At 38.6% G+C, this 25,849-nt stretch overlaps 1 long non-coding RNA gene across 3 annotated transcripts in view; it reads right to left on the reverse strand.

Moving 5' to 3' along the window:
• The window catches only part of LOC140635174 (uncharacterized), a 72,751-nt gene that overhangs the window by 8,196 nt on the left and 38,706 nt on the right, over positions 1-25,849 (reverse strand). For all 3 annotated transcript variants that reach the window (XR_012032509.1, XR_012032510.1, XR_012032508.1), the window contains 3 exons: positions 25,219-25,324; positions 21,416-23,207; positions 6,012-6,332 (listed from right to left, as the gene is read on the reverse strand). This is a non-coding gene — a long non-coding RNA (uncharacterized lncRNA). The remainder of the gene's footprint in view (positions 1-6,011; positions 6,333-21,415; positions 23,208-25,218; positions 25,325-25,849) is intronic.

A 25,849-nucleotide genomic window follows, 5' to 3' on the forward strand; every position in this document is an offset into this window, starting at 1 on the left:
ATCAATTCATCCAAAGGGCACACTTGGCTTCTGTTAAAAAAAAAATCCCCACATACTCACACAATAAAAGCTATCATATCAGGCGAAGCTAAATAAGCTCTAGTTAATGGATTTTGAAACCTTGAAAAACATGCATGAAGCCAGACAATACAGAGACTCTCATGGCATTTGGATACACACACACACACACACCCCACAATATGTACAATCCAAGAATCATATATTACTGGACTCCCTCTAAGCGGGGCAGGGAGGATATCAAAAAAGTGCCCTTTGTTCAAGATGCTCTATAGGCTCAAGTTTGCCTAATTGTCAGGTTATTTCCCTTTAAGACTTCTCATACTTTGAAAAATATAAGTGAATCCTAAAAATGGAAATAGTAACCCGGTTTCCATCCTCAGGAAGAAAACAAAGAGAATTAGATGCTTTGGGCCCATCTCATCAAGTTTATGTAAAGAGACCCCTAGGAAAATTAATTTTAACAAAAAGTATTCTTGCCTCATAAGGGTTCACAAGTCAATGAGAAGTGTCACCTGTACTATAAATTATAATACAATGTGGTTTATAACAATAGTGATAACAGAGGTTAAAATATGCAATAAAATGTGCCCAGGCATCTTAGAATGATTTAAAGAGATGTGATTGATGTAGACCTTAAAGGATGAGATGGAAGATTGCAAGCTGATAAAATTTGGGGAACAGAAAAGAGAGTTAAGGGTAGAGAATGATTTCAATAGTGCAATTTAAGGGAGTTCTAGTTCAAGATGGCAACACAAGAAGATCCTGGACTTACCTCCTTCCAAGTATACACTGAATCTACAGCTATAGATGGAACAATTTCCTTCCACAAATAAACACACACCATAAAGAGTGGCAGAGCAATCCCTTCACATCAGGCAAGTGAGCAGGAAACCACACTGAAGTCAGTAGGAAAGGCTGAGACACAATCTCACCATAAACCCCATTCTTGTCATAGCAACCCCCACAATCAGGAGGGAACTCAAAACTCAGAACTTTTCCTGAAAGAATGAAAGGTTTATACCCATATTGGGTACCCTGATTTTAAAACTGGCACCTGAGAGACAAGCCCCCAAAACATCTATCTCTCTTTGAAAACTAAAGAGGTTCCATACCCATGAACCTGAAAAACAGACTCATCTGCCCTGGGACCCACAGAAAAGCAGCCCTTTGAAAAGCACCCAGACTTTATGTGAAAGAGACCTGTTTCCTAATTTTATTGCCCTAATTTGAGGGCAGAAGCCTGCTGGGGTAGTTTCCATAGACAAAGGCTGCTGGGTGCCATCTTCCTGCTCTCTATCTGCCTTGCTAAAACCAGTGGGCATCATCTATTTTTTTTCTATTTTTTTATTTCTTTTTTTTTTCTTTTTCTTCTTTCCTTTTTCAAATTTTCTTCTCTTTTCACTATCTTTCTTTCTTTCTTTCTTTCTTTCTTTCTTTCTTTCTTTCTCTCTCTCTCTCTCTCTTTTCTTTCTTTCTTTCTTTCTTTCTTTCTTTCTTTCTTTCTTTCTTTCTTTCTTTCTTTCTTTCTTTCTTTCTTTCTTTCTTTCTTTCTTTCTTTCTCTGCCATCTTTGTACTTTCCCTCCACCTCCCTCCAGCTAGTAGGTGCCATCTACACACCCTCCCTTTGCTGCACTAGGTATTTTCAAGAAAGGAGCTTCTACAGATGTCTGGTGCCCCAGTTTTTATGTCTGGTGACCTGGTTCTTATGGCTATAACCCAGGGGCCACTAACTGATCACCTGTCTCTGGAGGTCAAGGGGGCTCATGTTTCTGGGTCCTATGGGACAATAACAAACAGAGATTCAGTTCTTGGCAGGTCACTACTCTCAGGGCACTGCACAGACAGGAGAATAAGACACATACTCAGTCTTTCTAAGAAAAAGGCCTATTTCCTTGGCCAGGAGCTTTGGGCTGTGGGGCAGGATCCTGGTTTAGCAAACTTAAAGGGGCCTAAGGAGCTACTCTAAGGGAATAGAGGCTGGTGGATACAGTGTTTGTGCCCTTCCTCTGCTTCTCTCCAATTTACCAGTATCTTCCAAGAAAAAGCTCACACCTTTCTCTGCTACCTTGATTATTGTAGCTGCTGCCAGGGGACACTGCTACACCTCCTGGGTCTGGCGGCCAGTGGCATTTATGCTTGTGGGTCCAAAAGGATTCTAACCAATGGAGAAGCTGTTCTTAAACAGCTACCACTTCCAGGACACAGCAAGAGGCAATAGATCCAGGAGCTCTAACTTTCTGTGAAAAAGGCTTAATTAGCTTATCATCATAGCTATAGTCTGAGGGAAGTCTTCTGATTAAACATACTTCTAAGAACTAACTTTGAACCTTTTCTGTGACCTTGGAGGCCAGGCAGTATCTTTGTACTCTCCCTCTGAAACATTTCAGAGCATCAGCATCTCTTGGAGGGAAGTTCTTATATGTGTCTGGTGCTACAGTTTTCTAATCTAGTGTCCTGTGGGGAGTGTGCGTGTGTGTATGTGTGTGTGTGTGTGTGTGTGTGTGTGTGTGTGTGGCTGATAGGGGATACCACTTGATTTGAAGGCTTTTGTGGCCAAGAGAGCTTGAATTCTTGGTTCCCTCAGGATGGTAACAACTAGAGAGACAGTTTTTGGCAGGCTATCACTCCCGGGCACTGCATAGACAGAAGATTCAAACACCCAGTCTTTCTATGAAAGAGGCTTACTTGCTAGTCTTAGAAACCTGGCCTTATGGGCAAGCTTCAAATTTGCCACACATCTAGAGGCTATGGTACTCTCAGGGAACATAAGCCAGAGGATGCCATCTTTGTGTTCTCCCTCTGCCTTGCAATAGCTTACCAGTATTTCCCAGAGAGGAACCTATACACTTTGTTTGGATCTCTGATTATTGTGACTGCTGCCTAGGGGACACCTCCAGATTGCCTGGCTCTGGTTTATGCTTACAGTCCCACTGGTATGTAGATATTGGCATCCTTTAAAAGCTGCTGCCTGAGGGTCTGGCTTCCTATCAGCCTGAACCTAGGTGCTGACTGAGATCCTCCCCTTTGAGACAATGACTGGTTTTGGCACACCATCAATGACTGGGAGCTATTAAAAATAAAATAGGCTACTTAAACAAACATGAAGGTTTGAGAGACAACCAAGAGCTAGGGAAAAGTTGAATGATAAGTTTTATCTCCTATACAAGGCCAATAGTTCAAGACTGGGAGAGGTAGTTCTTTCATCTAATTCATAGAGACAAATACAGACTCAGGCAAAATGAAGAAACAGAGGAACACATTATAAATTAAAGAATAAAATAAAACCCTAGAAAAAATCCTTAATGAAAGAGATAAATAATTTACCTGATAAAGAATTCAAAGTAATGGTCATAAAGATGCCCAGTGCATTTAGGAGAAGAGTGGATGAGTATAATGAGAACTTCAATAAAAAGAAAATATAAGAAAATATCAAACAGCAGTCTTAGAACAGGATACAAATAACCAAACTCAAAAATACACTAGAGAGGTTCAACAACAGATTAGATGAAGCAGAAGAAAGGACTGGAAACCAAGAAGACAGGACAGTGGAACTTGCCCAATCAGATCATTAAAAAGAAAAAAAAAATGGGCAGAAGTGCAAATGTAGAAGAAAGCTGGGGTGGCTATATTTATATCAGTCAAAAGAGAAAGTAAACAAAGACTATAAGAAACAAAGAAGAGGATTACACAATGAAAAATGGGTCAATCCAACAAGAGGATATAATGTTTGTAAGTATTTACACACCCAGCATAGGAGCACCTAAATATGTAAAGCAAATAACAACAGACTTAAAGGCAGAAATAGCAACACAATAATAATAGGGGGCTTTGGTACTTACTTACATCAATGGATAGATTATCCAGAGAGAAATTATAATTTAAATGAAATTTTAAAATAAAATTGTTAAAAAATAGTTGCAATTAGGTAAAGACAGAAACAAAGCAGTGCAAAGAATATATGAAAGACAGGGGATTTGTGTTCAGAAGGTGATGTGAGAGACTAGAGGACAGAATGGTAGTATCCATAATAGATAATAATGGAACTGATGAAAATGTCTGTGTATGGGCTGTTTAGTCTCAGTACTATGCCAGATGGTTATCATGAATTTCACATACAATCCTCTCCCTCGCTCTTCAAGGCAGGTATTAACTTCATTTTACAGGTGAAGTAGCTGGGGCAATGCAATGTTATATTATTTGCCCAGTGTCCCAGGGTTTGTAAGTGGCAGAGCCAAGATTCCAAACCTCTGTGTGACTCTGTGACATGGGTACACTGTGGATCTCTGTACTGGTGCCAGACAGGACCTGAGCAGGAGGCTTTTGACTGACCGGTCAGCTAGTTTACCGCTGACTCAGCTCACTACCACACTCATGTATTTGCAGTGCCCCCATGTGCCCTCTCCCATATTGTCCAGTACCACTGCTATCACAAAACCTCCCATGATTTGTCCAACCCTTAACCCTGAGTTTTGTTAACTACAGCAATTGCAGTTCCATTTCCATACTCCATTATCTTCTTGCAGTATTCTGAAAGCGTTGGTTCATGTGTGTGTTTTATCTTCCTAAAGAAATGTCTACTTATTGGAGAAGAAATATTTTTCTGCCCTTTACTTATTTTTTTGTCTTCTACAGAATTAAGAAGTTAATTCCCCTATGCTGATTGATCGATTTTTCCTTAACATTCTTCTCAGCCCCACCCTAAATGCTTACCAAATGCCATACTGAATGCTTCCCTCAAAAACTAAGTCCTGGAACACAGGTTTTCTGCATGCAGGCCTGATGTAGACTCTGGAACATAAGTAATCTCACTTTTCACAGATATTACCGGATTCAGTGATATTGGGGAATTTGACAAGAGTCACACAATGCCAGTGTAAAGAGGAGAGGGTTAAGGTTTGAACATGAGTTAGTCCTCTAGAGCTAAGCAAGATCTCCTCCTGTATGGTCCAGTCTCCTCTTAGTACCTATTTCCATTGGATCCCTACTCTACTTGTTTTTTCTTGTACTTTGTAAACTTTTATTATCGCTACATTGCTTGGTTAAAACAAATAAATGAGTGTTTCTTCCAGTGATCTTTAATGTAGGTGCAAAAATGTAAATAGAGGGGATATATATCTTCTAAATATCTTATTTTTCTGTTTCACAAAAACAAATTTTATCCATTTTGTAGAATACTTTTCAAGAATGCTTATTTTGCATTTTCATAGAGTTCTTGAATACACTTTAAAATATATTTTTAGGAGTACCTGGGGGCTCAGTTGGTAAGTGCCTGCCTTCAGCGTAGGTCATGATCTCAGGGTCCTGGGATAGGACTGAGACCTATATCAGGTTCCCTGATCAGTAGGGGGTCTGCTTGTCCCTCTGCCCCTACTCCCTACTAGTTCTCTCTCTTTCTTTTGCTCTATCTCAAATAAATAAATAAATAATCTTTAAAAAATACATTTTTATAGATATCAATTTTGTGCTATGAAGCAATATGTTCATTGTTTTTTACTTTTTTGTTTGTTTCTTCCTTCAATTACATGTCAGCTGTCACATACCCTTCTGTTATCAGAAATATATCTAAAAGCCCACTTCTAGGTCACTGCTTTTAATTCCTGTGGGAAGAGATGCTTGCAAAGCAAGCTTGTTAATGAAATCACAATGCCTGAATGACACCCAAGGGAATAAAATGTATAGGTTTAGTGCCTGGGCTTTGTCACAGCTGTTTTGGGAGCTTAAAGGCCTTTGCGACATCTTCCTTGTCCATGTCTTTGGTGAGCTGGCTGAAGTCAGATTCCTTGGACAGATATTATGGCAAATTCAAGTTCTGTGCAGAGTCTTCTGCAAGGTCTTTTTAGTGATAGCAACAAAGGAACACAAAATTATTTTGATTCTTAAATTCATTATCTAATTTTGGAGACTAAAAATACATAATAGATATATTACCAAAAAAGTAGATAAGCATCAAAAAAGACTTTACGGCCAGTTAAGTATGGAGCTAATGTACCTTTGAAGAAGTGAAAGATATATCTGGAACAGACACTCCTGGCTGGGTGAAACCATGGAGGTAAGAGTACAGAGGTCACACAGGGGTTCGTTAATAACTTAGGTGGGCTTGATGTCTGGCCAGCAGGAGATGTGATGATTTATTTCTGAGGGAGGATAAAAATCTTCAGTGCCCAGAGTTCCCTTGTGTTCGTATGTACTCAGAACGTCTTTGGGATTCTTATCGGCTGCTCCTAATTTAGACCTGTGACTGTCAGCTGTTTTGCAGAGCCAGGGCCTCTCTGAAGTCATCCTTATGAGGCTTTGTGAAAAATTTGGACAGCTTAGGACACACACATGTAGGGAAGGAAAAAAGAGAAAGAGAGAGAGATAAGAAAGTAGGTAGATTTTATTTTATTTTATTTTTTACAGTTGGCCTTTATTTTTTAAATAACCTTGTACTCCTTTTCAATTTCCCCTTAGAACCGTTTCTTCTCTGCTCGCTCCCTTTTTCTTCATTATTTTAATGGCTACATCTTTGCTCTGATGTGTCAATGGGAGTGGAAAATCCTGTGAAGCCAGGGCTTAATGAAACGCCAGCTGGAACAGAGGGATAAAGTTTCTTTGGAGCAGCTTCAAAGGGATGCGGGCTGGGCGAGCTCCGGGACAATGGCGCTCAGGCCAGAGGACGGGGACAGGCGGCCAGCTGGCCCTGGCTGGCCCTAACGAGGCGTAAAGGGATGGGGACCCACGTCACTGAGCCGTCAGGGGTGCAGGATGGGGGATTTCAAGTGTTCTTTCTCACACACAGGCTGTGTCCTTATATTTCACAACAAATGGTATTTTAATGATATGAGGGGCCAAAATGTGACTTCTGCTGGGAGAAACATGAGCTAATTTTGTTCAAATGCCTTGGCTTCCTGAAGCCTGCCGAGGACCTCCCCTCCCTTTCTCCCATTTTGAAATAAATTTTACATTTCTTTTTATAGGAGAATTAACACAGAAACTTTAGTTTTGATAGGGTTTGAGAGAGATTTATGAACACTCATTGGTCATTTTTGGTCAGGTGGCATTTCTCTTTTCTTTTTTTGTGAATAAAGCAGGCAAAGTGACTTGGAAATAGGCTATAAATCTAGAAGGCTCAAATGCCATGTCTAGTTGTGGGCCTCCTTTAGACCTCAGCTTTAGAGGTCCTTGTACCTTGAATGATATCAAATTTAATCAGCTGCAGTTTACACGTAGAAGGGATTTTTTAGAAAACAACAAGGTATCTTAGCCTCTACACAGTTCACTTATGTATATTAACATGCCTAGTATCAACCTGCTTTCTTACTCCTGGAATTTTGCTATTGAGGGCATGTATTTGATCAATTAGGTTGACTAACTTATTGAGTCGCTATTTTCAGAATTCTTAAAACTGTGTGTATAGTGGACTTTGTAAGCTGAGTCTTCCAAATTCTGACATACTTCAAGTCTAGAATAAGAATGGAAAAGATAATTTTCAGCCATTTCCCTTGCTTATGAGAACTTACAACAAGGGTTTGGGTTATGTTTTATGTTCCAAACAACTGAGAAATCAAGATTGATGAAGTCTGTGCTCCTCATGGCTTAGAAAATATACAATGTGATCCTTTGTTCAACTCCATAAGCAGGTATAAATCACCCACCATTTGCAGCTATTCAGCTACCTGCCAAGGAATAAACCCAAATAGGAGATTGCCCTGCCTTCAGGAGACTTTCCTACAGGCAAGAGAGATAGGAGTCTATGTATAAAATTCCATTTTTGCTAGTCAAAACAGCAGAACAGCAGAAACTTCATATGGTCTAATTTAATTTTATGGTAAATTCTTAAAAAGAATTGTGTAGAATACTGTGGCTTTTGGCCAAGGATTCCCAAAGGAGATGATGTTTGAATTTGACAGGTAAAGAGAGAAAGATATTCCAGAGGAAATTCCATAAAGCCTAAAGGAAAGAAGCAACATGGTATGTGAGGAAAACTATAAAAAAACAGCATAATGGCTTTCAATCAGTCAAAGAAGCAAAGAGGTTCTGGGGATGGTGCCAGCAAGATCAGTCAGACAAGAACAAGGAGGACTTTGAGTGTCTGGCTTGGGCTTAATTCTATAGATTGGGAGGAAAGGGGATGTTTCAATGACTAAAGTGATCCAGTCAAGTATAGCATGTTGGGTACATCATTCTGCCTCTCCCATGGAAGATAGATTTCCTGAAGTGGTTATCCTCCACTTGCTCCACCCCTCACACACCTGTCCTCTGTACTTTGTCTTGCAGGCTATCACTATGGCCTATACTACCTAGGCCCCTTGCCATCTCAACGTTGGTAGGGGTTTACCCATGGAAAACACTGACAACAGTTTGAGGTCAGTCAGAAGGAGGGATAGTTTGTTATATTCATTCCCCTGGTCCCTCTATGCCTCCTTACATGTTCAGCCATGGTTGTTCTCCTCCATGGTCACACCTATCAGGCAGTCTTTCTTCTTTGGCACTGGCTCTGACCAGACTCCTTTAGGGGTGGTCATGACTTCCTGCTCTTGCTAGTTTGTGTCTTTCACCAAGTTCTTTTGGCTTCTTTACCTCACCACCCCCTTACCATTAAGAATGTTTCCTTTATTAAAGTCAATTAACTCCCCTGAGCTTAGCATCTCATTTATTGCCAGGACATTGATAGAGTGTTAAAGATGTCAATAGAAAGTTTCATTGGGAGAACACTGATAGCTCCCTTGAAAGAGATGAGGTGTTAGACTGCACCTGTTTTATTCTAGAGGAATTCAGGACATAAAAATTATTGACCAATCAGTGACCCATCAGTATGAGGTCAATTTTAGAGGGGTAGTCAGAAGACTAGAAAAAGATCCTAAGAGGCAAGCAAAGGTCAATGCCAATGGGGCCACAGGAATGGGGCTAGAGATATTGCAGTGAATGCTGATCCTAACACAAAGATAGTTTGAGTCTGGTCTATTTGAAAGACTTACCATGCTGTGAGTATTCTAAAGTGCTCTACTCAGGTATAGGTCTAATATATAACTGTAATAATTACTACATTTCCTTTGGATATTTTTATGCTTAGATTAGTATGTTTTCATCCTACACAGAAGTAAATCGGATGCTTGTAAGTGGATAAGAGATAGTATATCTCCCAGTTCTTTGGTTTAACTAGAGCCACTCTTTTTTTTAAGACCTTATTTTGGGGTGCCTGGCTGGTTCAGTCAGTTAAACATCTGACTCTTGATTTCTGCTCAGGTCATGATCTTGGTGGTCGTGAGATTGACCCCCATATTTGGCTCTGTGCTTGGCATGGAATCTACTTAAGATTCTTTTTCTCCATTTCCCTCTGCCCCCTTTCTACTCTATTCTCTCTCTCTCTCTCTCTCTCTCTCTCTCAGGAAAAAAATAAAAGACCCTGTTTCTTCTCAAAATGTTCAGTCTTGTGTCTCTATCTACCCACTCTTGGCACTTACTGTTATTTACAGTTAAGGAGGGGAAAATAACACCAACTATACTGCACTATTTTGTCTTTGTTTCTGAGGTAGCTCTGACTTTTAGTGTCTTCTACAGGGTGGATGCTTCTCCTGAGTGATGATGAGGAGGCCATTTGGCAATGTGCTCAGGAGGAGCTGAAGGTAAAAATCAGATAACCTATAAGTAAATATTCCAGTATAATTCTCATCCATCTCATCTTTAATCTAGTATCTGTAATTTATAGAGCAAACAGTTGATGTCTGGATCATCAACCAAGCATTGACTTGACCTCACACTTCTTGGTGAAGCTACCACCATCTTGATTTTTTGTATATTTATACAAAAAATAATCAGATGCCTAAAAGGTCTGTACTTATAAAGGCTTCCTTTTCTTGCCTCAGTTATGGGTACTTTTGTAGGAGTCTATGGCCTACTTCTATGTGCTGGGGCCCTCCTAGGTCTTTATTCAAGCTTGGGATGCTTTGCTTAAGGCCAGAGCACCCAAAAGCAGTTTTCTTCAAGCTGTCATGATAGCAATAGTAGCTTACCCTTGGTCAAAGGTGCCTTAAGCTGTTGTGTCCTGCCAAGGTCAAAATACCTTATGGTTCACTTAAGTCCTTATACCATGTCCAAAGTAATAAAAGCCAATTTCACAACTCGAAATTCTACCTGGCTTAATATGAGCTGTTTAAAACTTTAAGATCAAAATGCCCTGTCTACCTATTCAAAGCTGAGGCTAAAAAGCTACAATCTTGGCCTCACCAGAATTCTCAGCCACTAAATGATTATTTGTTCTACTAGATCCAATTTTTATTACTCAATATTAGCAGACAATGCACAAAGACATCATGATTCTAAACTTAGTTCACTAGAAGTACAGCAATTCCTGTCCTACCACTACTGGCTTAACCAGTAAGTAAAAACTGTCAGAGGTTTCATATTATGTTTTGTGCATATTCCCACCACCATAATTGATATCATTTGTTTGATTATGATGCCATATTCTCATGCCTATGATAAAACAAGGTGACCACAGTAAGAATGTTAGGAATACCTAAGTTTCTGGTGTGAAAAGAAGGCATGTCTGCATTTACATTTATTGGACACTCTTAGTAAACTGCTGATAAAATTGCTAGTGAAAGATAGGCCCCATATCTAAGAGGAGTAAGGTCCACCAGAAATGTCTAATATTGCTCTTTGCATCTTGTGAGACGTCTATATAATATCATTTTTGCAATTGCTAGCATGAAAACTGATTGAACTTTAGAACCAGTTTCCAGCCTTTATTTCTGGGTTAATGTGTACAGGCAGAGGTGCTTTTGACCATGGTTTCACCAAGCTTGATGGAGTTTCATTCCTTCCTCACTGGAAGACTACCTATAGTTCTCAGAGGATACTTCCAATCCATACTATCCATTTTCCCACAGCTTCCTTTAATTTTGTTGGAAATGCGTGCCTTCTTACCTGAAAAATTCATATGGCACATTTTATTTTTATAACTTGTGGTTGTAGTGAAGGGATCCTCTAGGTAGGCGCCTTATATTTCTTTCAAGATGAAAAAGCATGGAGATATTTTCTAGGACTGCCATCTTAGTAGCCTCAACCATTAGGGAGGGAAGTTCTTAAGAAGTGTTTATTGAAACTGAATTCAGCACATACAACATCTCAGAGGCACTTGAGGATATATTTGAACACCAAAGATGTTCAGCCACATAGCAGAAGTGATCATCTGTATGAAATAATAAGCATTGTGCTTTCATAACAGGAAAAAACCCCTATTTCAGCTAGATGTGTTACTTGATGGATTCAGATCTATTTTTATTTGCACAGTCACTCCTGAGTGCCTACAATCTGGCTGGGACTGAGCTACACACACAGGAAAGCAGAGGAACAGTCAACATCCTTAAAATATAATAAACACACACACACTTGAAGCATATGACACAAAATTAGATATAATTAATTATGAAAGCTCCCCAAATGCAATAATAACATAGAATAAAATGATTCTTCATGTAACCAAGTTGCTACATAGGCGGGCTTTCAGGACTTCAGTCTCTTCAGCTGTTTTATGGCACATACCACCTCACGCATCTGACAGAAAACTAAGCTTAACTGTGAGAAACACACTCACATACACAATTGTGCAATCCATATTAGGGGAGGGTGTTATGGATTCCCCATACCACATCTATAAATCTTCCTCCTGCCTGAGAGTCTGTCAAGCCCAGATTAAGATATTTAACATTGCTAGGACTCTGCTCCAAATATAAGAGGCTTTGGTTCCTGTAGTAAGTGTTGGTTTCAGCTTTGGCTGCAACTTTCTCTTACAAGCTTATCTTCTACTAAACTCCATCATGAACCTTCTCCTGTCAGGAAGATAGCCTAGTTTGCTCTTATACATTGTTTTTGTCTTTGCTCTTGCTGTCATCTCTCAATTATGCATTCACACATATTTGCGGTGCCTCAAAAAGGCATAATATGGTGCCTCACACATATGTATGGTGTCCTGGGAAACATCAATGAATAGATGGACCAAAAGCCCTGTCCTTGTGGAGGTTACATTCTACTCTACAGGAATGACTGACTTCTTCTTGCCCTCCCCCATCCTGCCAATTTGTCAGACCAAGGTAGAGTCTTATCTTCTCTGTGAAAGAAAAATTTCTTTCCTCTGATATTTTGTATTTTCTAAAATGTAAATCACCTGTTCAATCTTTAGCAAGTCACTTCCACTGAGTGTGAGCCTTCCTGTATCTAGATATCACATCTACTTAGTTTGATGCAACAACCTAAATTTTCATGACCCTGCCATAATTCTTTGTCTCCTCTGTGTAGTACTTTTTAGGTACTCAGGACATTTTGACTGACTAATAATCATATATGCTATGCTTTCCTGTAATAGCCTATCACAGTTAAGAAACCATCTTAAGAAAAATCTTGTATTAGTATGGCATTTTAACCTTTGTATTAATGTATATTATTCTCGTACATTCTCAGTGTAATCTCTTCATTTATAAGGTAAGTAGGGAAAAGGGTATTATTCTAATTTTAAATACAGTAGAGTTAAAGGAAATTCAGTCACTTGCTCAAAGTCACAGAGCAAATTAGTCCCCAAACTAAGAGTAGATTCAAAGTCTCTTGGGTCTTATCTTATGCCTAGTTCCCTCCACATTCCATAGGCCTCCAGTATTATGAAGCAACCTGCTAAGAAGCACAATCAATACTTTAGGCAGAGCAAAATGCAGTGTACAAGAACTTTCAATTACTTGTGAGGGGGGTGGGAGACAGAAGACTGCAACTGAAATCTGCAGGTAATTTAAAGTCTTCCGTGTAGTTCAGCATCCTCCTCCACAAAATGGAGACAAGTGGCTTAATATGACACACTCCTTCTTCTTCTCTCTGATCTTATATTTATGTATTTTTTAAAGATTTTATTTATTCATGAGAGACACAGAGAGAGAGGCAGAGATACAGGCAGAGGGACAAGCAGGCAGTGAGCCTGATGCAGGACTCAATCCCAGGACCCTGGGATCACTACCTGAGCCAAAGGCAGATGCTCAACCACTGAGCCACTCAGGTGCCCCTCTTATATTTATGTTTGTAAGGGACAATTCTAATCCCACTGCCCATTGCTACAGATCCATCTGTATGGAGCAGCTTACTTTGTGATCTTGAGGATGATTATAAAATTGTTTATATGGACTTCAAGTTACCTAAAGGGAAAATATGGCTAATAACTTCTTTCCTAATGCTTCATGAAATAATGGGGTTATACTGAAAATGTATGACATCATATTCATTAACATAAAGTGAAAACCACCATATAAATGAAAGCTCCAATCCAAAAGCCAGTCCCAACAAGGGTTATTTCCAACTACCGATGCAGATATGGATTTTTCTCCTCTAGATTAACAGACTATAGCATTCATTCTAAGGAACTGGTGCTTATGTAAGCCTTGTACTAAATACAGTCTTGCCTTCCCCCTTAACAGAAAAACTATACAGTAATTCATTCATAAAGCCCTTCAATATTTTTAGTCATTTCTTTTACATGATCTCAGTAAATTCTAAATAAAACCCATTAAATATTAGTCCAGCTGGATACTATCTATAGTTCCCACTCCTCAAGGGCAGTGGTAATTTACCAGTCAGTTAGTAAGAGTCAGGTCAGGAACCTTAGTCCTTCAAACTGGAGGTGCTGACTTCTCTACAGGGCTGCACCTTGTTCATTCTTATGGAAAGTGCACTCCAGTGAGAGCCTATCCTGTGTACATTGTCTTTCTACAGTACACACCATTAACACATAAGGAGCTTCAAAATACTTGATTGAATAGATGAATTCATGATTCCCAATAGCATAATTTATCATTTGATAGAGAAAAATAAGTACTTTAACCTCCGTTGTGTGTTTGTTTTCTAACCATCTACTGTCTGTTTTACCTAAGTGCAAAGTATGAGTTTAAGACATGAAAATATGTGACATTTAGGTAATGGGCATAATAAAAATTCTTTACATGTGATTACCTCATTAGACCATACCTTTACACTATGATTTTGTATACCTCAAAGTGAAGGAATGTGTTATTGTAAAGGTTATTATTCCTATTGAAAGCATAGATGTGTTTAAGCAGCAATAATGGTTTTCTTTAATGTGTTGAGAGGAGGGGTAGCTTGGAGACCTGGAGGCTGTCTCCCAGCTTCACGACTGAGGAGCTGTGTGACATTTGTCAAACCAATTAACCTCTCTGTGTTTGAGAGTTTCCATGTTTTTAGGAGGTTAAAATAATACTTGTTTTCTATAGCTGTCTACACCCACAAAATGAAAGACATGTCTTAAGGGAGCTAAGGCAATTATTCAGATGATTCAGGCTAAAATCAATCCTGCCATGGAAGAAAAGGAAAAAAAAAGTGTGCATTTGGACCTCAGCTGTCCAGATTGCCCGTCGACATCAATCAAATTCAGAGAATAAATGGTTCAACCCTTTGCTTCCCTTAGCTTGTGTTTTAAAAGCACCTTTAGGGGCATATTAGCTTGTTAAGACCAATGAGTGAATCATTAATGGCTTCGGGTCACTTAACATACAACCAAGAATATTTGAAACACAAGAAAGCTCTGGGTTACTGGAATTCCTGGGTTTTAAAGGACAGTCATCTCCTAAAATCACCTTCTAAATTAGCATCAAAGGGGCAGGGGAGGAAAAAAGAACCCAGACACAGTTTTCTGTCTAATTATGTGCTTGACATTATGGCGGGTGTCTCATTCATCTGCTTACTTCATTCAGCTCTCCAAACAACAGTATTACGTAAGGAGTTACAGGAGGAAACTGAGGCTCGAAGAGAGTGAGGAGCCCCAAATCCCACAATCAATAACTGATACCCCGGGGCCTGGTACTTCATTCCCCAGGTGTGGGCCTGATATGATTCAATAAAATTCAGTAAAAATCAGTGAATCCCTGCAAAGTGTCAAGCATGATGCCAGGAGCTGAGCAGAGTAATGTAAATGAAGTATGGTCTTAGTATCATGGACTCTTACCTGCAAAAGGTAAGGGTCAACACACATTAACCTGACTAATATAGTATGAGCCATCAGCATGAAAATGCAAAGAGGCTGAGCCATGGGCTCCTAGAAATACCTCTAAGGAGCACAGTAGAAAAATATTGTCCCCGGGGCCTGGAATCCATTGTCCTCTTGCATTAAATCGAAGGTCAGGAGAAGAGTCTAGCCTAGGTGGTTCATTGTGCACAGCAGATAGAGCCTAACACTTAACAGCAACTTTGTAGTTTGAATACCAACGACACCTTTTACCATGTATTAAACATGGCACAAATTTCTGAACTTCTCTGAGCCCCCAGAGCCTGTCTTGGTAAAAGAGTAAGGGAAAAGGTTGCTTCATTGGACTGTTGTAATTAGACAGAAATCATAAATGGAGAATGCCTAGTATATTACCTAAACATGGATAATACTAAAAAAGATGCCATTATTGGTCTGATTTTTTTCTTCTTAAAAAGAAATCTGATGGGAAGCTAAAAAGTCCATTAAAGTCTATCAGGGATTAAAGAGTAGATTCTTAGTCTCTGTTGGCATTGTTGTTCTTTAATTAAATCATTCATGGAACAAACTACATATATATTTATATTTTATTATATTTTATATGTAATATATTAATTTATAATTATATATAATAAATAATAAATCAAGTTATATTTAAATTTATTTATGTAATTTATATATATATTAAGTTAATTAAGCATTATGAGTCAGCCCCTGTTCTTGGCATATTGATTATTCATTACCTACCAAACAAATTCTGACATTCAAGATCATTTCTGTATTGGTCCTGGTTTCTCCTTCCAAAAGTAAAATGGGTCATGTCAACTCAGCTACCATCTGAATTCCTCCGGGCTAAGGGTCTTCCTTTTGTTATTCTGAAGTTTCTGTGCCCACAAACCTCACTCTGGTGCATAAAGTAGCCTTAAATAATAGTGCTCACCAATTGCTTTTGATCAGCTGATCCCGGCACTTTCCACCCAAAAAAGAATGAGTGGAGTGTCAAGGTCAATTGAAGCCTCTTCCTCATAGACCAGAGTCTCTTCAAGATTTGAGAGCTGGGCCTTTTCCACTTAAAACTCTGACCGGTGCCTGAAATATAGTAAGCACCTCCATGTATTAATGGAGTGAGATGTATACTGGTTGGAAGAATGTCTGAATTCTAATTAAAATAACAATCAAGAGCCTATTTAAATAGGAGCAAAGATGTTAGAAATACAGAAAAACAGAAATAGAGTTGTTAAAGGACATTCCATTGGTTGTCCCTCTGCTTTGAAGTCTTTGTTAGTGGCAGAATTTATAAGTCAAGAAGATGTACATGGTTATCAGTTTCTCCTAAGAATTATTAGCCAGCCACCAGTAGAGCCCAACTGACCCAAGTATAGAATATTGGTATATAAAAGACACATGGCTTCCTTAATTAACAAACTGACCATGCAGATAACCTGGCCTGGCCCCATATATGAGAACCCAATCACAGGAAAGCAAGGCTGGATGTGTCCTGAATCCTCAGTTTAAATGAGACCCCTGGCACAGGAGTCATACTGGTTAAGCACTGTGAAATAAACAGGAAAAGATTTGCATCAGATCTTGGCCAGGATAAGTACAAAACCCTCATGACCTGATAGAGAACACAAATAGAAAGGATATTTTACTGGACAATGGTAAATCTTGGTTGTAGATGAGGAGATATTGATTGGTGATATTCCAGTTGGATATAGAGGCAAAAAGTGTTTGAAAAGTCCCCTCCTACACCATGTTGAAATTGGGGTGGTGACAAGGATCCCAGATTAGAGGCATGCTCCCTAAAGGCCCCAAGCTAAGAATTGCAATCAGAGGACACAGATGCTTAACATGCAGTGCTGCAGCCAGAAAAGAGGCTAATGAGATTCCAGGCTGCTTGTCCACAGGGCCAGCCATCACAGTGTCACCAGGCAGGGAGGCTGCTGTCCCTCTTACAACCACTCTTCTGAAACCACATGTGTGACATGGTATCTGATTCTCAGCAGCTTAATAGTGACATTGTCTACTTAGTCTAGCCAGACTGGAGCAGGGGGACAGGGTGCTGATTAACTGGCTGAAAGGAGATGTTTTCTTGGAAGGAAGCAGAGGGTCTGTGTGTGCATTAGCAAGCCACAGTCACAGGAGGCATGGGAAGGAGGCACATGTGCAGGTCTCTGCAGCATGAACCAGGCTACTGAATTTGGACTGATGACAGTGCGGTAGATATCTGAATTGTGCCACGCAGATGTTGTCTAAGTTTCACGAAGTGACCTAGCCAAAAAGAATAGCAAAATGTAGAAGATACTGTTCCCTCATTTCCTGGAGAATTGGATTTGGTTGGCATTTGGCTTAATAGTTTCACACACACACACACACACACACACACACACACACACACACAAAAAAAGAATAAGCAGAAAACCTAAATATACATATGTCTATTTCTATGGCTGATGAAAGAAGTTTGTGGTCTTGGCAGGCCACGATATACTGTTGATGGAACAAGATCATGGTCCATTAGGACAAAGAAAATGTGGGGCACCACTGCTCACTATGGAACAAAGACAACCTCTTAATCCTCTGGATTCTGAGTCCCATGATATGTCCTGTGAGCAACATTCACCTTTATGGGGACAGTCGAATGAAACAATAGATGTTAAACTTATTTTAAAACTTACAGATATTAAACACAAATGAGACACCTGTGTGTAAAACATTTGCATTCATTGTTTTGCTGGTCAATAGGTGTTCAAGAGAAGAAACTGATCAAGAACATCGGAGAGGAGGGGAGGCAGTGATAATAAGTAAATTGTCCTCACAGGAACAACTCTATTCTTGAAAGGATGATTCAAAAATTTCCATAATTATTAGAAAGGAGGTTAGAGGCCTAAAAATTTGGAGAGGGCCTGTTGATATGCCTAGTGTGCACATGTGATTTAGCAAATCTACTTAACTAACCCTCTGTGCTAGTTAAAATTATTCTCTTTCAAAACTGCCAAAGTGTGTGGGCCACCCTCATTTATGCTCACAGAGATCTAAATGGTACAGGTGCATAAGGTGTGCATTGAACAACTTTCCTGCAATATTTACATAGATTTCAATGGAGAACAGCATCCCTTAGAATTGTTAATGTAGAGAATCAAATTCTGAGAATAATTCTAGAAGATTTTTTTCAGAGGTATTTGAAAAAATACAACCTGTATTCAACCCAAGTTGTATTAAAATCAGTTTATTGCAAGTCGGATCGTTTTTGTTTTTTTCTACATGCAACAAATGTGAAAAGTGGTTTACTACAAATCTTTTTCTCTAGAGGAGAGCTACTTGCATCCTCCCATGGAATCAATTTCTTTCTGTGCTTGTATCTCTAACATGGGGTTGGAAGAAGGTACTCTGGTATGCGGAAATTCAAGCTGGTAGCAAATAGGTAAGGGGTTACTTTGAGGGGTGGCTCGTCCTCTCATAGAGTTGTCTTGCAGTATAAAGAAAACCATTTCTAACTTCCAGCTAATAAAATGATTTCAACAGAAGTATTTCATTTTCCTTCAGTGGCCTCTCATCACTAAGCAAAGCTACTGATATTATTACAACACTGATATAGTAGGACCTAATTGAAGGCTGATGACATACATTTTGGCACTATATAAATTATTCTTAGTGAATTACGCGCTTCCCAAAATGCAAACTTAGAAAAATGTATTTGTTTTCATTTCCTATATATATAATACCTGTCAATATATATTCTTAACTGAGCTTTTATATTATGAAGTGTTCTACAGGGTGAGATCTTCCTCCATCTCAATCCCTGTCCGCCTTAAGTGTCCTCAACCTTCCACCGTTGGGAAAGGGGTGGCTGCATGTTATCTGGATGATTTCCACCGAGTGCTACCCAAGCCTCACTTCACTGCCCACTGCCAGTCATTTGTTTGTGGGGAGCAGGCTTGGCCATACTGTTCTTACAGCTAGATTGGAAACTTGAGAAATAACAACAATGATGGCCTTTACTTTTCTCTACCGAAAGGTACTGCCAGAGAATGCCATTCCCCATATCATAGTTTGCAAAGAAAAGTGAATTAGTAGGTTTAATTTATGATAAAGGACTAACAATATCTTCAAAATTTCTTGGTCATATATATTAGTGAGCTTACTCCCTAAGGATTTCATTTATTTTGTGTGTACATCTCCTATATTCTTTCATCATTATTATACTCTTCTACTCGTTCATTTGCATGCATTTGGAGTTGTGACTTCCTCTCTTTTTTTCAGCTTTCTTCTGTTCTTCAGCTCAGGTTACCCTGCCTGCTAATTTGTAAAATCCCTTAGTGTCTACACAGGACTGAGCAGTAGGCTATAGGAAAACATCAAGGGTCAATTCTCTTTCTCCGTCGGCTATGGAGAAATGGAACTGCTAGAGGCCGTGAGATTTTAAGGAGTGCCCCGTTCACTTGAGCTACATTTCTGTTCTTCACTACAGATTTTATTATGTCAAATGGGAAAATAACTAGCTTGAATTCTTCTTTTCAGACTTTGATTGATTATTGGTAATTATAGTTTATAAAAAGGTTACTTTCTGTTAGATGCCATTTTGAACAGATTTGTACATTTGTGTGTGTGTGACTGTAAGAACCTGGTAGAAGGGAAGGTCAAATAAACATAAGACAAGAGATATAGAATCAGCAGCTTAGTCATGACATTAGGAGACTACATGGTAGGAAATACAGAAATTTATTTTGCAAATAATTTTTAGGAAAGCAATAACTCTGTCTAGATTCAATTTTTTCTGCTTGTTTTTCCTTTTTCTTCTCATCCTCATCTGAGGTTATTTCCCTAGCTCAGTCTATTGGCTGTACATGTATGGCAAGCCTTAATGAGGATGTTAAAGCAAGAACTGATGAGCCACCTTCTTCATTGCCCATCTTCATCATCAATGCTGCTGTCATTCCTCAGTGGGGGATAGTGAGACACAGATGTGTCAGTTATTTTGTTCTATATCAATATTATAAATTTTTCTCTTTTCCTGCTCAACCTACTCATAAATTATATCCCTGTGGTCATTTATGGGGATGAGCAAACAAGGAGATGAACGTATCAGCATAGACATCTTACCTTATGTCTGCATTTAAAACAAGTAAGCTTGATAGAACTGTGCACCAAAAGGAGTGGATTTTATTGTGTATGAGGTATAGCTCAGTTTTTTAAAAAGTAAGTATGTGTTTCTTTTCAATACATGTTAATAGAGGATCTCCTATTTGCTAAGATCTGAGTTCAGTTGTCAGGGTATGAGTTAGTATCTTTGTTCTCCTATGTTTTTACTCTTTATTCCTAATAGCTAGGATTTTCTGAAAGTAATTACTGACACAATGACAGAAATACCATTACTTTCCAATATTCATCAGTATGAACTTGAAACCCTAATGTTTTAGGTTCACCTTAAGTCTGACCTCTACCAATAAGCTTTCCCCGACCAAACTTTCCAAACAATTCTTTAAAGAGGAGGAAATAGTTTATATTTGGGCAGCACCTCCTAGTTAAAAAAATTGAAGTGTCACATGTTACCATAAAATTATTATATCTACTTTCATATGAGGAAAGTCAAAAGCCCAGAAAAGTTAGAGAACTTGTTCTACTATACAGCTCACTAGTAACCCCAATCCAGGGCTTCTACCTCCACTGTTCTACCACATATTATCACCTCCCAGATGTCCTATTCTTAATCTGACTTAGTCTGAGGCACTTGAGGACAGCACAGTGTCTTTTCCTCTCACAAGAGAACTTTTATGATTAGAGGGCCTAAGAGTAGTCATTTCCTTTCCACCTATAGTGTGATCTGAATATGAAATGATGGTGGGGCCCCAAAGAAGGGCACTGTGAGATTATGAATATGAGTGTCCCCACACACTGGATATATGAATATAAATGTCTCCATACACTTTCTCTATTTCCTTTGCATATTCACTTAGCTTTTGTTCAGCTTCTTTAAATCAAGCTTTCTCTATTGAACATCCTTACTTCTATTTTTTCCTCTTTTAAGATCATCTTCTGGAAGTCTTCCAGTCTAATCATATCTCTCATTAACGAAAATTTCTCCTCCCCTGAAAAATTGTCTCTAAGGAAATCAGGTGATTGTATCCTGCCCCATCTTTGAATTTCTATTTATCTTTACTCACTCATTGTTTGCTGTTTATTTCATGAAGAGATTTGTGATATCTTTAATGTTATGGTTACATATTTTTCTGTTTCATATACACAATTAAAACTTAAACTCAGGTACTTTTTGATAACTTGATTATCTCTCACTTAGACTTCCCTTTTGTATTGTTCTGTGAAACTTTAAGCCAAATATTCATTTTTAAACAAAATTTCTGCTGAACCTATACATAACTGAGAATCTGTTTTCTTACTTGTAAGAACCTGAGCCCAACTGGATGGGTGATAAAAGCCATGCACTGAATGTTTCCCGACCTATCTAGAGTCAGATATTAATCCATTGATTCCATAAATCCATACTGAGCTCCAAGTTTGTGAAGACCCTGTGCTGGGTCCTGCTGTTATGAAAGATTCAATCCTGCCAAAATACAAGATATCAGTTATAAACACTTGTGATAAACTTTGACCAACTGATTCACAATCTTCCTCACAGAAACTTCCACATCCAGGTGTATATACAAACATTGGCAAATGTGCTATTTAAATAACTTTATCAATTTCTATTTCTTTTCTTAAATTCACATTTTAAAGTATGCTAGAATAATGGTGAAATCAAGGGCAAAACCACATTTTTCCATCCATTTTTAAAAGCACGGGTGTCCTCTGCTCCCCTCTACCAACACACCTTCATTCCAAACAACGCAGTCTGATTGCCTTTCAGTATAAATGCTCACATCCCCAAGGAACAGGAGGAGCCAGAGAAGCAGCAGAAGAGAGAAGCAGCTGAGAGAAAGGCATTGGTACCCTAAGGGACAATTTTTATCTCAGGAGAACTGACCTTTTAGAGAAAGCAAATTGAATTATCTTTCTCATCCTTTACTTTTGCTGTGACATCATTAAAATGCACGTAACATACCAACACTCGTTGTTTTGTATTCATAACCTTAAACTAAAATTAATCAGTTGTCACAACGACTTAACACATTTGTTAATGGTTCCTAGCCAAAAATCTGTATTGTTACAAGAAAAGCAGCTTTATGTATACACCCTTGAGAAAAACAACAGAGGAGAATTAACTGGTGGACATTGAACATTCTTTACTCCTGTTCAGAAAGTAGCCATCATCATTCTCTCCTCTGGTTTTTGAACTAGTGTGCCTGTTTTGATGTTTGACATGAAATTTGGTGCTTTGACAGGAAGAAACTCTTTTTGTTTAAGTCCAATTAAGATAAATTAGATCCTACAAAGTTTTAAAAAAGTACATGAATTTAGCTAATAAGCATTTATTAAGCTCCAGTTAGGAGCCCAGACATTACCATGGATCCATTATTCATGACATACATTGAGAATTTAAGGAACTGGTGAAGATTTATTTATGAATGACTCAAAGCTGCTGCCTTTGAAAAAGTCATATAGTCTTGTCAGGCAAAAGATGAATAAACAGTTAACTCACACCACCATGTTTACTCACACCAAGCTCTATGTTAAGTGCTTTAAACAAGGTAAGTATATTCCCAAAAGATGAGGTTTGGGAAACAAAGAAAGGATATCTCTAGGGACTCATCAAAGCTGGATCTTTCATGGGCCTATGCAGCCTATCTACTGTAAGTGGGAGCTGCCCTGGAGAAGATGATCTGAGAGATCATGCCAGGCAGAGGCAAAAGCAATGCCAAAGCCCCAAGAGGTGTGTTGAGGTGAAATGGCATTTTGCGGATAGTTCAAACCACTGGAGAGTTTTAGACAAGAGCAGGACCTGATCTAATTTCCATTTATAATGCAATCTCGCCATCAGAGAGAAAATTTTTTGGAGCTGAGCAAGACCAAAGAAGAAAAACAAAATTGGTTCATTTCTTTGTGCTCCTCTTGAAAGATGATGGTGATGTGGCTTCTGTGAAAAGAGTGAAGTTGAGGGTAGGAAGAAGTTGTTGAATTCAGCATATGTGAAGGAGGAAGAAGAATCAACATGATTAGCTGGATGACCAAGTATGTGTGAAGGGCATGCAGATGCAAGAAACATGTAGCCTCCACTCTCCAGTACTTTATATTCTATTTGAGAAAACATAAAAAAATTTAAGCCTTGATATTTTTAAGCAATTTAGTGTTGTAGAAGTAGCTGTACTTTGTAATGAGCTAATATCCTGCAATACCATTTATTAGCCATAGCCTCGAAATAGTTACTTTCCATGTTATGACCACTAATGTATGTAAAATATGTAGTACAAAGAGATAATCTAAAAATATTAGTAAATATTACCATAAAATGACTGGTATACTATTAGGAAACAAACACTAATTATATGTTAAACAGTTAAAACAAAGTGGTTAATTAATTTAAGACTTTTTTCTTCTTTTATAAGTCTCCAAGGGAGAAAGAAGTCATTCTGTTATGCAATTAGGAAATTGAACAGATGTATTTATGTTTCAGAATATCTCAAGGCAATGGATTGCTCACCTCCCTAATCAATATTTGATTCCTAGGAGTCAATAAGTTCTTTCTTATGTCTGACCGTGATCCCTCCAATTTGTTTAAGCCCTTTTGCTTTCACTGGATTGGCTAAGATTTCTATTTGGTCTACCAAATGCAGTTATACTCTTTGTAGGGAGTGACTTATCAATATTATCTCAGGCATCTTGCTGTGCTGGGACTATGGCTATTTTCCTTTTCATAACTTTACTTGAAGAACATGCTAGCATATATCCTTAATACTTGTATGTTTTCTAAATATACCTCAGATAGTCACTACTATAGACAAGGAGGAAAAACAAAATAATTTATCTTTATTTTTCTGAAGTTTTCATTTCTGCTTCTAATTTAAAACTTCCTCTCAGAGAAATAGATATGGATGTTTGTTCTAAGCAACACATTCACCACGTAAGAATGAGGTGTTTCTAGTCAAGTTGCTCAATATCCTGAGTACACAGGAAGGTTTGCCTCATGTTCTAGACAGGAACCCGAGGCAAAAGAAAGACCTGACTTGTTTATATCACACAACACTTGGATGCCCATATTTAATTCATCAATTATCCAGAACATGCCTTGCCTAAGGAAATTGTAAGTTCTTTTTTTTTTTTTTTTTAATTTTTATTGCCTCAGCCTTTTCCTTTAGGGGAGATCTTCAGCTGGCCCACATTTTCTTAAATTTTTCTATTTCTGATCAATTTTTCCCAGGAAGGGATTTTTGTCTAATGTAGGTATGTATTTCAGACTGGGTACTACAACTCTCTGGGAGATTTTATTTTAGGCCCTCTCCATATCTGTGAAATGGAAGGTTGTTCCATTGTGAGGGATCTCAGGCACTAACAAGCAGGCAGTGAAGCTCATCAAGGGAGTAATAGGGGTCCTCCTCCCCACAGCCCTTTAAATGCTGCCATTGAGCCACAGGCTATTCTGTCTCTATATAAAGAAAGTGTACATCTGAATAATGACTCAGTTCTTCCCTCCAGCTGTTAATGTTGGCAACCCACAGAGTCTGAATTTAGAATCCAGTGCAAACTCTGAGGGTATATCCTTTAAGACAGATAACATGAATGCAGCAGCTGATGCTGTATCTGACCATATCTAGACTTGGAACCTGGATTTTGGCCTACTGAAAGCTGGGGGACTTTTGGTAAGCTACTCCGAGCTTTAGTACCCTCTTCTATAGTGTGGGAAGTATAGTCCGTATTTCATAGGGTTGCTGTAAGGATCAGATGAGTGTAGGGATAAAGTTCCCAGTCTAGCACAGTGCCCAGATTATAAGGCCTTATTAAGCCTTCTACTTTACTTCTTCTAAATCAGAATTTGTGAGCTTTGGCTAACTTTTCATTCTAGTTTCTGTCGAGGGTCTTAGTCTCTGAAGCATGGAACAGTACTTTGGGTGTGTGTGTTGGGGGGTGGAGTACGTAACAGAAAGTTATCACGGGTGGCTGCAATTCATCATAAATTCAATATGCCACAGCCTTTCTAGTAACCTGTAATTTATACAGCTGTGATCAATTATCGGGCTGCCTAAAGGAAAGATATTCAGATACCTACAGTTATGAAACATCCAACATAAATGTTTACTAGTGCACTCACATCTGTGTCTTCCTAAATTTTCAGTGGCTTCTAGGGATCCATAAATTCATTTAGTCTGCTCCTCTGGCTCTAGGCAGAGCTTTGCAGGCTTTGACCAATCTTCAGTCTAGATTGCATATGAGAGAGACATTGACTATGATGTATCACATCTGTGAATCTATCTCATGATAGACATGTGTATAAAAACACGGCTCTATAAATATCCCCTCAAAAAGGTCTGGCCCAAAAGCAAAATTAGAAGTATAGTAATGGCATTTGCTCAGAAACAAGATCAAAATGTTATCACAATGCTGAGCAACAGCTGAGACTTTCTTGTTAGACCAGAAGATTCCTTGAAGCTGCTTCAGATAAAATAAAATCAACAATAACTTCTTTTCCATACATCGTAACTATAAAATTAAGTTATAATTGTATTAAGTTATAAAACTAACCATCATGAAGCTTTCATTTCAATTCTCTATATTTGGTGGTTTTTGTCCAGGATTCACAGATACAAGGATTCACAAGTGAAAAGGAATGGTTGAAATATCAGGGGTAAAATACACATGTATTGAAAGTGAAGACATGATAACAAAAAATCTGCTCTTTCACTTCTATAGCTCTATGTTTCTGTCTGCAAGACTCTGGTGTG

The sequence above is a fragment of the Canis lupus genome, chromosome 6 (genome assembly GCF_048164855.1).
Source record: "Canis lupus baileyi chromosome 6, mCanLup2.hap1, whole genome shotgun sequence".
In the NCBI taxonomy this organism is placed as follows: domain Eukaryota; kingdom Metazoa; phylum Chordata; class Mammalia; order Carnivora; family Canidae; genus Canis; species Canis lupus.